Consider the following 14813-nt stretch of genomic DNA (forward strand, 5'->3'; position numbering starts at 1 on the left):
GCAGAAGATGGCCTAGTCAGCCATCATTGGGAAGAGATGCCCCTTGGTCTTGCAATCTTTATATGCCCCATAGAGGGGAACACCAGGGCCAAGAAGTTGGAGTGGATGGGCAGGGGAGAGGGTGGCGGGATGGTATAGGGGACATTTAGGATAGCATTTGAAATGTAAATGAAGAAAATATCTAATAAAATAAGTTAAAACAAAAAGATACACCTTGTGGCTCATTTTTAGTGATAGGTAACCCCTATCTCAAATCACTTTGCTGAGAACACAGGTATTTGATTAGCACTTTTGCTGGGAGCCATTATCTTGAAACTCCACTCTCATCAGGTATCGTCCAACACAAAATATGATCAAAGATTAAGGAGTCGAGGGGGGTCTGGGTCCTGAACTCATCAGCTCCAAATCCTACTATAAATTATCCAAATGAAGCACTTGGCAAGATTCTTAACTGATTGTGTTCTTCAGGATACCTCTATTTCAATTAGAAGTAGCATGACATATGACAGCTGAGAATAAAACTAATAATTTCACTAATGCCAGGGAAAGTTATGGGAATTGTGGAATTATATCAAGTGTTACAGGAAATGTACATGGTTTGTTCATTTTGAGTGAGAAAGCTTTTGGCTTAGTCTTCAAGTTTTTGTAGAGACGTTAAGAATTGATCCTTGTACAGAAGTCTAGCTGGAAGGAAAACTTATTGTACTTCAAATTAAAATGGCAACACTGAAGACACAAATAGACACCAACAGAGACAAAGTGATATACTTACTTATATCTTAGCACAGGATCTATATGAAACAGGTGGATCCAGTAAAGATGATGTTTGTTACAGTTGGTATATATTCCCAAATTTACAGAACTAGGATGCCACATTGGGGCTGACTTGAGCATCTGTGACCTCAAAACCCAACACCAGGGACATACTTTCTCCAACAATGCCACATATATTCTAAGAGGCCACCCCACTTTGTATGACCCTATGGGAGCCAATTTCTTTTAAACCACAAGTTCCTTGGAGGAATATGTTTGAGGAGTTACAGAAAAACTAGCTACAACACTAAAGCCCACTGCCAGAAGCATGACAGCTCATGAAAGCAAAGAACAGGGCACACTGCACAACATGAAGGCAGCTCATCAAGATGGAGAGTACCTTTTGTAAAGAGTCCCATTCTCTGAGTTTTTTCCAGGTAGGTTAGTTGGTTTTTGCTTCCATTGAGCAGCTAACTTCAGTAGTCTTTACTGTAGACATGCATACACACATATATGCTTACCTATGCCCATGCATATATATATATATATATATATATATATATATATATATATATATATATATATATATATATATATATCCATAGAAAAATGCATACACACAACATATATATGTACATGCACTTGGGAATTAAAAGAGCCTGGTGAGTCTAGTCAATTCATAGATTTCCTGAAGCCATTGAATTGTTTACTTCCTGAAATTAATTGGTTTCTCTGCAGATTGGAATATTTTATCTCCCTTTTGAATATACTATTTTACCTCTCATTTAATATCCTGAGTCTTAATAAACTGCACTCCAATATGGAAGTGTTTACTATCAGAGGAAAGTGCCACACAACAGTTAACTTACTAAGCTCCAGGGCAGGGTACCCCAGGTAAAAAGATATATGTTTACATGTCATCTAGTTTTCATATAATCCAGCAAGAAATTGAACATATCAAAACAAAAAATCAACACTAAAGTATAGTAAGAACTAGTCTTCCTTTTAAAATTTATAAGGATCTTGCTTTGTGTCCAACTATTCCTGAATACATAACTTGTCTAAAATCAAGAGACATACAAGCCAGCCTCAAACTCATGGGAAGTCTCAAGTCATCTGAACAACATGCCACAAACTGTGACAATCCTAAAAGGCTGAAAAGCCTAGAGATTTGCTACAGCTTACCAAAATGCCTGGGTGAGAAGTTGCATTGTGTTTTCTAAGTTAGATTCTGAGATTCAAAAGAGAACCGAGAAAGTTTGATAGTCAACATTGACGGCAATATTGCATTTCTGGTTTTGAAAATTAACTATAGTAATTCTGAGTATTTGTATCAGAAAAACCTGGATGATGGTGAGATGGAAACTTTCTAGTAAATATACTGTGTGCTTGGAATTCTAAGTTTATCCCAAATTTTAAATAAAAATTAATGAAATAAAACCGCAATCATACCGCAATAAAATGCATGGTTGTTTAATGTTGCAAGTACAGCATCTCATCACAGTTTGCAAGGGGAAATGCCCCCTCTGCAGAGCAGAAGGTAGATGCTTTTTATGTAGTAATCCCCAAGACCTACTTCACATCGTGTCTCTGCTTCTTCATTCACCTCTGCATGCTCAAGCCACCTGGTGCTTCCTTACTGAAGCACCAGGATCAAAACTCCATATTTTCCCGTGATGAGTACATTCATAATATCTGGGACTTAGAGTGCACACAGTCTTATATGACAGGTGATATTTTCCTGGTAGGAAACAAACACAGGTGTGTGTTTCTCCAGCAGCAAGTGACAGACAGATGGAGGGAGGAGGACCCGATGGGACCAGAGCCATGAGGGTACAGACACTAAGGTTCTGTTGTGTCTGCAGACATTTTCCTAAAAGGCATAAGCTTGATTTCAAATTGATGCACATTTTTATAAGTGCTATACACCCATTACTTAACATAATGTAAGTAAAAATGCTTTCATCCCTTGACCTGACTTCTTTCATCACTACTCCCTCATTTTTGATATTTGCTGACATTTGATAGAGAGTTTCTACCTGGGCATGGTGTCACACAGCTGCAATCCAAATACTCAGGTGGCACAAGCCATAGGAGTGTGGTAGTTTCATAATATCCTGGGATATATAATAAAAGCCCCATCTCAAGGAAAAATTCAATACAAATGTATATTAAATGAACCTGATTTCATTTCTTGATCTTAACCTGCTGACAGATCTTTATTCCCTCTCCACTTCCCATTCTACCTCTGTCCTTACTGAATAAATAGATATGAGAAACCGGTTCACCAGTTCAGTGCAGGCTACAAGCCATTCATATTGGCTGCATTCTCCAAGCCAGATTTGTTTCCTTGGTGTCTCAGTCTTTTCCCAAATTCATCTGAGAGTCATCCAACAGTCCTCAAAGACCTTCATCGTATGAGTCAACACTCGTCCTGTCTCCTTTGTGGCTGTTTTTGGTGGTTTCATGAAATGGCATGTGCAGTGTGGTGTCGTGTGTCATATGTTGTGTGTGTGTGTGTGTGTGTGTGTGTGTGTGTGTGTGTGTGGTGATGGTGATATATGTGCATCTGTGAAATGGTTATCATGTGAAATGGTCACAGCTTTACTATAGCAGCAGTCAAGAGAAGAATTCCATTTAATACATAGGTTATAGACAAAGGCCTGAAGGTAGGAATAATGAATAAATAAAACATTTGAACACTCCTGACAAACCTCTGGCTCCATTGAAAGACATATCTACAGCCTCTCCTTAGGGACACCTTGATATACAGCAGCTCTTTGCAGGTCCTTTGCTTCATCTTGCTAAATTCCTTTTCATTGAACTATTATTTACTGTTTACATAAGAAATTCAAATTCTTTGTGACTACCAAATCAGTTTACTTTTGCAGTTTTAACGGATTGACTGACTTTCAGTGTATAAACTATCAGTCTGTACTACTGAAATATTCTTTTCTCGAGAAGTTGAGTTAAAAGTGTAAAATGCTAGGACATAAGAAATACTTCTGTATGATGGTTTGAATAAAAATGACCCCCATAGGTCCAACAAAATAGCAATATTAGGAGGTATGGCCTTGTTGGAGTAAGTAAGAAAAGAAAAGAAAAGAAAAGAAAGAAAAGAAAAGAAAAGAAAAGAAAAGAAAAGAAAAGAAAAGAAAAGAAAAGAAAAGAAAAAAAGAAAGAGGGGCTTGCAGGCACATTCTGAAAACATATTCTAAATGAAAACTGATAATTAAATTTCAATTTTTCTTATAAAATAAGTACTCTTCACAGTGTTTAAGTAGCCCAAATAACCAACTTGTCCATAAGCCAGTTGGAGGAGACAAATCTCACGTGTTTTGATATTTTCAAACTTCAATATCTAGGGCTATGCTTTATTTACAAGGAGAAAAACCAGGAGATAAAATTTATGCAAGAGGCCATGTGTGTGGCCAGTCATCTCTGGAGAGGGAATAGAAGGATTTATACCTTTTATTTTTATTTTTTAGAGCTGTCCTATTGTCCTATGAGGTCTGTAATGGCATTGCAAGTTTGATTAGCAAACCTCCAGAAACTTAAGATAAACTTCCCTTGAATAGCCACATTTGAAAAGGAACCTGAAGACAGTTTCCTAGTAAATCCTGGAGACTCTTAAACCAGCTAGATAATTGTGTTCTTTGATTATTATATGAACAACTTTGCATCTATTCAAAGGAGGACATGAACATATTTTGTCCCAAAGGAGGTAGGAATAGAGCAAAAATATGTTGTGTCTTCATTACAGGTACGGAACAAGAGCTCAAGTCATCTGCCATGTGACATGAAGGCATGAATTACTCAATGAAGTACTTTACAAGTGTAACTCAGCAGGTGGATTACATGTGTGTTTGGGTATCTACCTTTCACTATTATCCTCCAGACTGGATGGTGTCTGTGGAGTGCATCCTATATTTATGCAATTTGTTGAGCAGTTCTTGCAGATCTTTTATTGCTCACTCTGCTTTTCAGGATGACTCACTGATGTAAGTGTGAAAGTAGGCTCGCAAAGGCAGGTGTTATCATTTTGGAAGAGCTGTCTTTGGAAATGTGTTCTCATCTTAGCAGAGCATCAATAAACCCAACCCCTCATTTAGTTTAGGGCATTTGGAAGTGGGCAAAACAGAGTTTATGAATTCAACCCTGCATGTGAAAAACTTCATAAATCATATAGCATCAAAGTCCTCTCATACATTAAAAGCATTTAACAAATGTTAATGTGTGTTGCTTTCCATTCGCCCATCCTTATAATACACACATTACAAAGGAAAATATTTCACACTGTAATGAGCAAGAAAGGGGCTTGCAGCCGGGCTTCCTTTTCTCCAAATAAAGGAGAGACACTCGTACATAAAACAAAATATCAGTTATAAATTAGTGCCTGTTTCTAGATACTTTGCCTTCGTAAGACTGTATTGTGTTAGCTTTTAGAATCATGGCTAAAAGAATCATCCCAACATATTACCAAGAAGTAGCAATTAAGCTTAAGTTTTGATTTACTCAACACTTGAGTGTTTTTTTTTTTTTTTTTTTTTTTTAATTTTGATGTTCTGAATCTTTTGTTTGAAGGATTGAGATGTTTTTAATTAGATACTTATGACCTTGACTATGGCTGCTCTAGACTTCACAAAGCTAAGGACACTCCAGGGTCTACAATCTCAAGGCTTACACTCATGGCACAGATGACACAGAAGGAGCATAAATAAATGAATAAAAGCATGAGGCAGCTGCAGAGGGGTCTCAGCTGATGGCTGGCTTTCCTGAGCCTGGGCCCCATCCACATGTAGCATAACTTGCTTGTTGCCACATGCCACAGTGCCTTTCTGTCCCCCATCCGTACAACTACTGCAAATGGTATCATTTTGCAACTAATTTACTCGCTTAGTTTTGGCCATTAGTCATTCCCAATATCCTCAATCTGCAGGTAATTTTCCAGATTATTAGTTACCCACCTGTCTTATTAGACTGGACTCTCTGAAACCCTGTGTGCCTGCATTTTCTGCACCTTTAGATCAAGCAAATAATTGCCTGTACCTGGATGGAAGAATTTAATAGGAAGATTAGAGTTGATTCCAAAAGTTAATAACTATAGCATCTGGTTTCCCTTTTTAACATTTAAATGATAAATTCAGTGTTCATGGAGAGCGAGAATGAGTCGGCTCACCAGAGTTGAAAATCTTTTTTTTTTTTTTTTTCCTAATCTTTTTTGGTCATGTTAACTGGAAAAGGGGAAAAGGTATGTTTTAATCTCTCCACTAACTTTTTTTTTTTAACTTTGACTCTAAGCGATCTACCTTGATCATATTAAAGGAAAGAAAGTAGTTTACAGATGGAAGAGTCATATTCTGATAAGGAGGGTGTCCGAGTTGTCCTCCAGTGCATAGATCTCTGAAAGATTTGGTTGTGCTGGTAAGAAACTCCAGTTGTTCTGATTCTCTCATTTCTGTGCACATCTCCACAGAACCTTCTGCCTGAGATGCTTTTTAAAACATTTCTAGGTGAAACTCAGACCATTATTTTCTAAATCAGGTAAGGAAAATCCAGCATACACACACACACACACACACACACACACACAAACTTTCTGTACTCAGGGCCAGGATTGCAATTTGCCAGGAGTCTTAGGAGAGTACCTCATTTGCAATTAAATTGATATTCATTTTTTATCAAAAATAAATGTGCCTGGACACAGTATTTGCTTGGAGTTATAACTCTGATTTTTTTTTTTTTTTTAGCTTGAAAAGAGCATGTTTCCCAGTAATAGAAACAGAAGCCAAACATTTCTGGAATAATACATATTTTTCTTAAACAATGCAATCATCAAACTCATACAAGTTGTTATAGAATGCATATGGAGGAGAGAAGACAACAGCTTCACAAACTATGTGAATGTGCTTTAGAGTGTGCTTTAGCAACTTGAATTTTAAGTCCTTGATTTGCTTACATGTTTATAAACCTTCTCGTCTCTCTTCTTGTAAAGGCAAGTAGATCTGCTCCATTAGTTGGCAGCACAAAATCAAAATTGAAATTTTATATAACAGATGAATGTATGAAGAAGTTAAATCTTAGAGTATTTCAGCCTTCCACAATGGTGCTCTCTAATGGCTGGTATACAATGTAATTCTCATTCTTGGGTGTTTCTACTTCTGCTTGGGTGTTCATCCAGCAAGTTATATCACAGGTTTATTCTTGTCCCATGTAATTGCCTTTCATTGTCTCTTCACGTCCTTCCATGCTTGCTCAATTAGATTGAAATCATGGGGAAGAAATCTAGACCAGAAGACAATAAACTTTAGCTTGTAATAATCCCCAAGACTACCTATTTTGAGATAAATTATGTTGCAGTGGTGAATTCTAAGGTTGAACATGTTTTTCACAACCTTATTGGCTATTTGTATTTCATAATTTTTTTTTGTTTTCTCACCCACACTGGTATTTTTATTTCATCTTTAGAAAAACTTCAGTTTGGTTCTTGTTATTAATAATTTTTAGACTGGATTGATGAGGTCTTATTTTTTGACGGCTTCGAATATTCTGGATGTCAATGTATCAAACATTTTTCTTTCATTCTTTATATTGTCTCTTCACTTGATCAACTGGTTCCTCTGCTGTGGAATAAATCCTTATAGAAATTTAACCACCCATATTTATTATGTTGCTGCCTATTGCCTTATACCTTACAGTAGAATTGAATCCAAGAGGCATCTTGAACACTCTGATGACATATAATAGCTAAAATATATCATGACTAGTGTTCTCAGGAAATAAAAAATGCTGATCCCTTATCTAGGCTGCTTAGCTTCTCTCAGTAACATGGATTGAGCTGTGATTCCAGACAGTCAACGTCTTCTTCAGATGGTGTTACTTTAAGTAGACCCCTTAAGATTCAGCCATTGCCAAAAAGTACAAAGATTTTGATTTTGTTGAGAAACTTCCTCTAATGTTAGAGACTGTGGCAAAGTTCTAAATTCACATCTATAACAGGTAACAAACATTAGTTCTTAGCACTTTCAAAATTGCCATACCATGGGCCCTGATATAATATTGACATTCATTGATAAAAGAAAGAGGTAAACGATTATTATCAGTGTAGCTCTTAATATTAATCTTTGGTGCTGGCAGAGCTCTGACCTTATCTTCAAGACACTTTATCCATTTGGTATTTGTCCATGAACATCAGATTAATTAAATCTTTAATAAGATGCCTCATCCTCCATCTTCAACATCCACCTATTATCTGATCCTCAGGGCCTGACCATATATAGGCAAAATAATTTGAAAGATAGGGCAGAGTCAAATCTATAGCCTACTAATCGAATATAGAAGTGTTTGAATGCTTGCTGTCTATTGAGATATTCTAACTCCACAGAAGTAGAAAGAAGGAAACACAGTTGTCCCTTCTTCCTTCTCACATCCAGAGAACTGCTAAGGTGAAGGCACACATTCGTTCAGGCAAGAATGCATTGCATGTCCAAGCCTCTCTAGAATGGAGCAACCATACTAAGATAAGCACAAGGCCATGATACTGTTACACCTTCAGAAATCAGCTGAAGTATCACTTGTTAGGGAAGGCATGTGGAATACCTAATAGATTTGCCCTTCCCTTTTTGTTAAGGTTAATTTTTATTTCATGTGTATGGGTATGTGACTTGCATGTGTGTCTGTGAGACATATGCATTCAGTGTTCAGGAGGTCAGAAAAGAATGTCAGATTTGTAGCTGGAGTTAACAGATAATTGTTAGCAACCATGTGGGTGGCTGGCACTGAACCTGAGTTCTCTACAAAAACAACCAGTGCTGTTAGCTACTGAGCCATTTGCCTAACCCCCTTCCTGGTATAATAGTATCCTGGTCACCTCTATTCCCTCTCATCCACAAAGCATCAAAGACTGAAAGCTTTCTTACTTTAAAGTGGTCTACCATTTATTGACCTGATTATGAGATGTTCATACTTACACTAGAATCATTACATAATCCTATGAACTTGTCAAGTCATTTGATTATTTTATTGAGTACCTCACACAAGCACCATTATTTATGAGACAGAGTTTAAATGTATTGTATGGTTTCGTTGCTTTTTTAGTTTATGATAATGAACCCATGCCTAGATGCATAGATGGCACAGGTGCAAGCTTTATCCTTGTGCGCACAGCAGATGGCAGGAGGTGGGGGAACCAAATGGCTGCTAGTCTTTCTCAAGAAGTCTACATCTCATCAAAATTATGGGACCATTATTACAGATACTTCATTCTTCAATTTTTTTTTCTTTGACCATTTCTCCCAGAAAGGAGGCCACCTGTAGCAACAGCCTACTGAAGCTCTCTTAACAGCCAACCCTGAGCAGCTGTCAAGCAAATGCAAGGAGGAAAGGAGCAGAACATGAAAGAGAACGCAGTTGTCTGGGGCTACTGGGAATGCACTGGCACAGAACTGGGTGAGCACAAATCCACAGGTCTGCTTCTGCATACGCAGGTGAAAGCAAGGCTGGGGGGAGGCTTGAAACTAGCTCCTCAGCGACACTGCAATCTGTTCTGCATTTTGTCAGAAACGCCTCTTTGGTGTGAGGTCTGCGGAATCGCAGCCAGCTAGTCTATAAAAGGAAAAGCCAGAACGAAATCTTGCCTGTGCCTCCTTCAGAATGTTGTATGAGTCACTTTTAAAAAATTTGATGTTTGTTTTTTTCACATAATTTAGGTATAAGTGGGGAGATCTAAATTATTAAAATTAAGCCTATCGTGGGTAGAACTTTTCACCAAAACAAATGAAAAAGGAGGATATGCCTTCAAAGTTACACATCATTAGAATACTGCAGCTCTCAGCCTTCCTTAGACATCATTCGAGAGGACCCCATCCCACCTCCAAAAGATGAGAAATTCATACCTCTCCAAAATAAAGATAACAGTGTCTGTGGGATGCTCAGATACAAACAGGGCTCATTCTGTTCTTAATTAGTGATTGACGGTGGACGGCTGGACTCCTGGTCCTATATTCTCTAAGAAATCAGGCTGAGCAAGACATGATGATCAGAGAAATAAGCAGCCCCCCTCCATGGCTTCTCCATCAGCTCGGGTGCCTACCCTCTTTGAAATCCTGTTCGGACTTTATTCAGTGATGAACAGTGATATGGAACTATAAGCCAAATAATCCCTTACCTCCCAAAGTGACTTTGGATGTAATATTTTCTCAAAACAATAGTAAATCTAAGTAAGAGAGCAGGTTCCCATGGTCTCTATATGTTGAGGACTCTCACAATGGAAGCACAGTGCAATAGTGCAGTCAAATAATGATAAAATCATGAGAAAGGGAATTTACAAAAGGGAAAAATAACTCAAAGTAATCTTTCATTCTTTTTTAGTATTGTATTACATGAATAAATATTACTATCACATTGGTGTAGTAAGAAAAGTTAATGAAATATGTATTAATGAAAAAGCACAGCAAAAAGCTAGAAATAAAAGAGAAAGATGGGAGGGAAGAGAAGGAAAAAGAAGAAGAAAGAGTAGGAGCACTGGGGAGAAATGTAAGAAGAGGGAGAGAACAGGGAGAAGAAAGGATAAAGGGAAGGAGGAGAGGAGAGTAATGAGGAGGGGTACCAGAAAGAGGGAGAAGAAGAAGGGGAGGAGAACCAGAAAGAGGAGGGGTGTTTTTACAATTCAGCTTCCAGATAGAGTGCCTAGGTAGGTACGTGCACAAATGTTTCCATGATTTTTCTGAAGCAGTAATATGTATTGTCAGAAATGAGCACATCTGAAATATTAACTGTGTTAACTGAAGTAGAAAGACTTCAATGGCTTTATTTTTCTTATTCTTACTATTAAATGAAATGTGCAGTCAGTGGGGCCTTTAAGCATTGCTTTTGTTCTTAAAAATAAAAGACTATAACATTGGTAATCTACCTGGTGCAGTATAGTATTTGTGCTTGCTGATAATCCACAGTTTGTGTTCAATTCATGATGCTTGGCATATACTTGTATTCTTTTCTACTTTGCATAAGAATGTATGACCAGCAGGTGTTGTTAATATGTTGTTTCAAAAGTCCAAAGTGGACCACTTTGATCTACTGTCCAGGGCACATGTTCTCATAATTTGCCTGCCTGATTGATCTTTCATGGTTTGGAAGCTTGAAGACAGATGACATCCTTACATCTAACTGAAGAATCTCAAGCATGACATTATCAAGTCCAATTTTCTCTCATCAGTGTGCACCAAATATATTTTTGTGTACACTCAAATAATAGAATTACAGTACTAAGGCACAGAAGAATCTGAATAAATAGAGGGTCATATGTGTACTGATGACATCCTTCAGGTAGCTGCTTACACTTTATGTTGGTCCATCAAATCTTATAGCAGTATAGGACTGAGATGTCCTGTTCATCATTGCTTACTTAATGGGGCCTCTCACATTTTAGCAAGCATCACATTTGACTTTGCATCCAAAAATGGAATGAGTGGATGTCTCCATCAATTCTGTCTCATTAATGCTGGAGGTCAAATGTCCTAATGTGATAAACATGAGGAAGTTGCTATTACCATCCATGTATCAAATGGTCCTTCCACACGCATTTCTAAATCTAATCACCATGTACTAAGAAAGTGTATATAAAGAGACAACCACCCAGTGGAAAAAATGACAGCACTTTCAACAAATGGTCCTAGTTGAACTGGAGGTCAGCATGTAGAAGAATGCACATCGATCCATTCTTATTTCCTTGTAAGAAGTTCAAGTCCAAGTGGATCAAGGACCTCCACTTAAAACCAGATACACTGAAACTAATAGAAGAGAAAGTGGGGAAGAGCTTAAGCACATGGGCACAGGGGAAATTTTTCTTAACAGAACACCAATGGCTTATAAAATCAACAATAAACAAATGGGGACCTCATAAAATTGCAAAGCCTCTTTAAGACAAAGGACACTATCAATAGGACAAAATGGCAACCAACAGGTTGGGGAAAGATCTATACCAACCCTATATTTGGTAGAGGACCAATATTCAATATATACGTAGAACTCAAGAAGCTAGACTCCAGAGAAACAAATAATCCTATTAGAAATGGGGTACAGTGCCAAGTGATGGGCATTTTTCAGAACAACCTGCACAAGCACCATAAGACAGGGGATAAGTGAAGACCTTACCTCACGAAGCCGAAGTGTGAGCTGGGAAGGCCTGCTGCCAACACTAAGATTGGCCCTTGCTGCATATATACAATCTGAGTCCCAGGAGGCAATAAGATGTGGTGGCACACGCCTTTAATCCCAGCAATTGAGAGGCAGAGGCAGGCAAATTTCTGAGTTCAAGGCCAGCCTGGTCTACAAAGTGAGTTCCAGGACAGCCAGGGCTATACAGAGAAACCCTGTCTCAAGAAAAAAAAAAAATAAAGAAGAAGAAGAAGAAGAAGAAGAAGAAGAAGAAGAAGAAGAAGAAGAAGAAGAAGAAGAAGAAGAAGAAGAAGAAGAAGAAGAACCTGCCTGCAATTGGATGTGGGGAACATTTCATTTCCTGGGATGTTGTACTCTCTCAAAACAAGAATCATTGATGTTATCTACAATGCATCCAATATTGAGCTTATCCACAACAAGACCATGGTGAAGAACTGCATTTTGCTTATTGATGGCACACCATTCCTGTAGAGAAATGAGTATCATTATGCACTTCCCCTGGGCTGCAAGAAGGGGAACAAACTGACCCCTGTGGAGAAAAAGATTTTAAAGAAAAAAACAATCAAAGAAAATTCAAAAGAAATATGACAAAAGGAAAAAGAATGCCAAAGCCAGAAGTCTTCTGGAGAAGCGCTCCAGCAGGGCAAGCTTCTCACCTACAGCGCCTCAGTGTGGCAGAGCAGATGGCTATATACTCGAAGGCAAGGGGCTAGAGTTCTATCTGCAGAAGACCAAAGCCCAGAAAGGCAAACAAACAGTCCTTCATAGCTCGTCTAATAAAGGTATTTGCTGTTCTATTTAAAAAAAATGGGATACAAAGCTAAACAAAAAATTCTCAACTGAGAAATATCAAAACATAGAGAAGCACTTAAAGAAATATTCAACATTCTTAGTCATCAGGGAAATGCAAAACAACCCTGAGATTCTACCTCACACCAGTCAGAATGGCTAAGATCAAAAACAGAGGTGACAGCAGATGCTGGCAAAGATGTGGAGAAAGAGGAATACTCCTCCATTGTTGGTAGGACTGCAAGCTACTATAACCACTCTGGAAATCATTCTGGTGGTTCTTCAGAAAGTTGGACATAGTACTACCCGAGGACCCAGCTATACCACACCTGGTCATATACCCAGAAGATCTCCAACATGTAAGAAGGACACATGCTCCTCTATGCTCATAACAGCCTTACTTATAATAGCCAGAAGCTGGAAAGAACCCAGATGTCCCTCAATAGAGGAATGGATACAGAAAGTGTAATACATTTACACAATGGAGTCCTTCTCAGCTATTAATGAATTCATGAAATTCTTAGGCAAATGGATAGAACTAGNAAATATCATCCTGAGTGAGGTAACCCATTCACAAAAGAACACACATGGTATGCACTCACTGATAAGTGGTTGTTAACTTAGAATCTTGGAATACCCAAGATACAATTAACAGACTATATAAAGAAGAAGACCAAAATGTGGATGCTTCAGTCCTTCTTAGGAGGAGGAAAAATACTCATGGGAGGAAATACAGAGACAAAGTATGGAGTAGATACTGAAGGAAAGGCCATCCGGGGACTGCCCCACCTGGGATCCATCCCATATACAGACACCAAACACAGACACTATTGTGGATGCCAACAAGTGTTTGCTGACAGGAGTCTAATATAGTTGTCTCCCGAGAGGCTCTGCCAGAGCCTGACAAATACAGAGGCAGATGCTTGCAGCCAACCATTGAACTGAGCATGGAGTCCCCAGTGGAAGAGTTAGAGAAAGGACAGAAGGATCTGAAGGGGTTTACAATCCCATAAGAACAAATATATCTACCAACCAGAACCACCAGATCTCCCAGGGACTAAACACCTACCAAAGAGTACACATAGAGGGACCCATGGCTCCAGCCACATATGTAGCAGAGGATGGCATTGTCTGGCATCAATAGGAAGAGAAACCCCTGGTCCTATGAAGGCTCGATTCCCCAGTATAGGAGAATGCCAGAGTGGTGAGGTAGGACTTGGTGGGAGGTAATGGAAGCATCCTCTTAGAAGCAGGGGGAGGATGCATGGGAAAGGGGTGTTCCAGAGGGAAAAACAGGAAAGGGGATAACATTTGAAATGTAAATACATAAAATATCCAGTAAAAAGAGGGAAAAAAGAATACTTGTAACTTCCTAATATATTGGATATTTAATGTAATCCCTCAAATGAATTTTTACATCCTTGGTTGCTATTAGATATACATGAGTACTTTCCTCTGAGTTATCCTGACAATAAAGTAATAGTACCATGATTGCATTGCTTATGGTTAATCATGTTGGCATCTTGAGTACCATATGTAAAACAATGACAAAGATCCAAGATCATGTCACCATCTAGTTTGAAGACCACTACTTTGGCTGTGTATATACAACTTGGTATCTTGAGATCGATGGAAATATAATAGTATAGTGATCAAACTAAGCTCTCTTTACATCAAAAACCTAGAAAGATGTGTGTCCTTATCTTTGTCCAGGGAAGTATGAGCCTTGTGACAAGGTGCCAAATTAGGTATCAGAATCACATTTGGCAATACAATCAGTCTCCTTCAGATACTCTGTAACAGTAACTCTTAGTTCTTCAAAAAAGAGATCCAAGAGCTGGGTGTGGTGGCGCATGCCTTTAATCCCAGCAGAGGGGGGTAGAGGCAGGTGCATTTCTGAGTTCGAGGCCAGCCTGGTCTACAAAGTGAGTTCCAGGACAGCCAGGGCGATACAGAGAAACCCTGTCTCGAAAAAAACCAAAACCAAAACAAAACAAAAACAAACAAAACAAAAAAACAAAGAGAGAGCGAGAGCGAGAGCGAGAGCGAGAGCGAGAGCGAGAGAGAGAGAGAGAGAGAGAGAGAGAGAGAGAGAG

At 38.5% G+C, this 14813-nt stretch overlaps 1 pseudogene; it reads left to right on the top strand.

The window, feature by feature from the left end:
• Positions 1-11841: 11841 nt before the first annotated feature.
• LOC110333468 lies at positions 11842-12730 on the top strand (annotated as a pseudogene).
• Positions 12731-14813: the final 2083 nt, after the last annotated feature.

This window comes from Mus pahari, chromosome 15 (genome assembly GCF_900095145.1).
Source record: "Mus pahari chromosome 15, PAHARI_EIJ_v1.1, whole genome shotgun sequence".
Taxonomy (NCBI): Eukaryota; Metazoa; Chordata; class Mammalia; order Rodentia; family Muridae; genus Mus; species Mus pahari.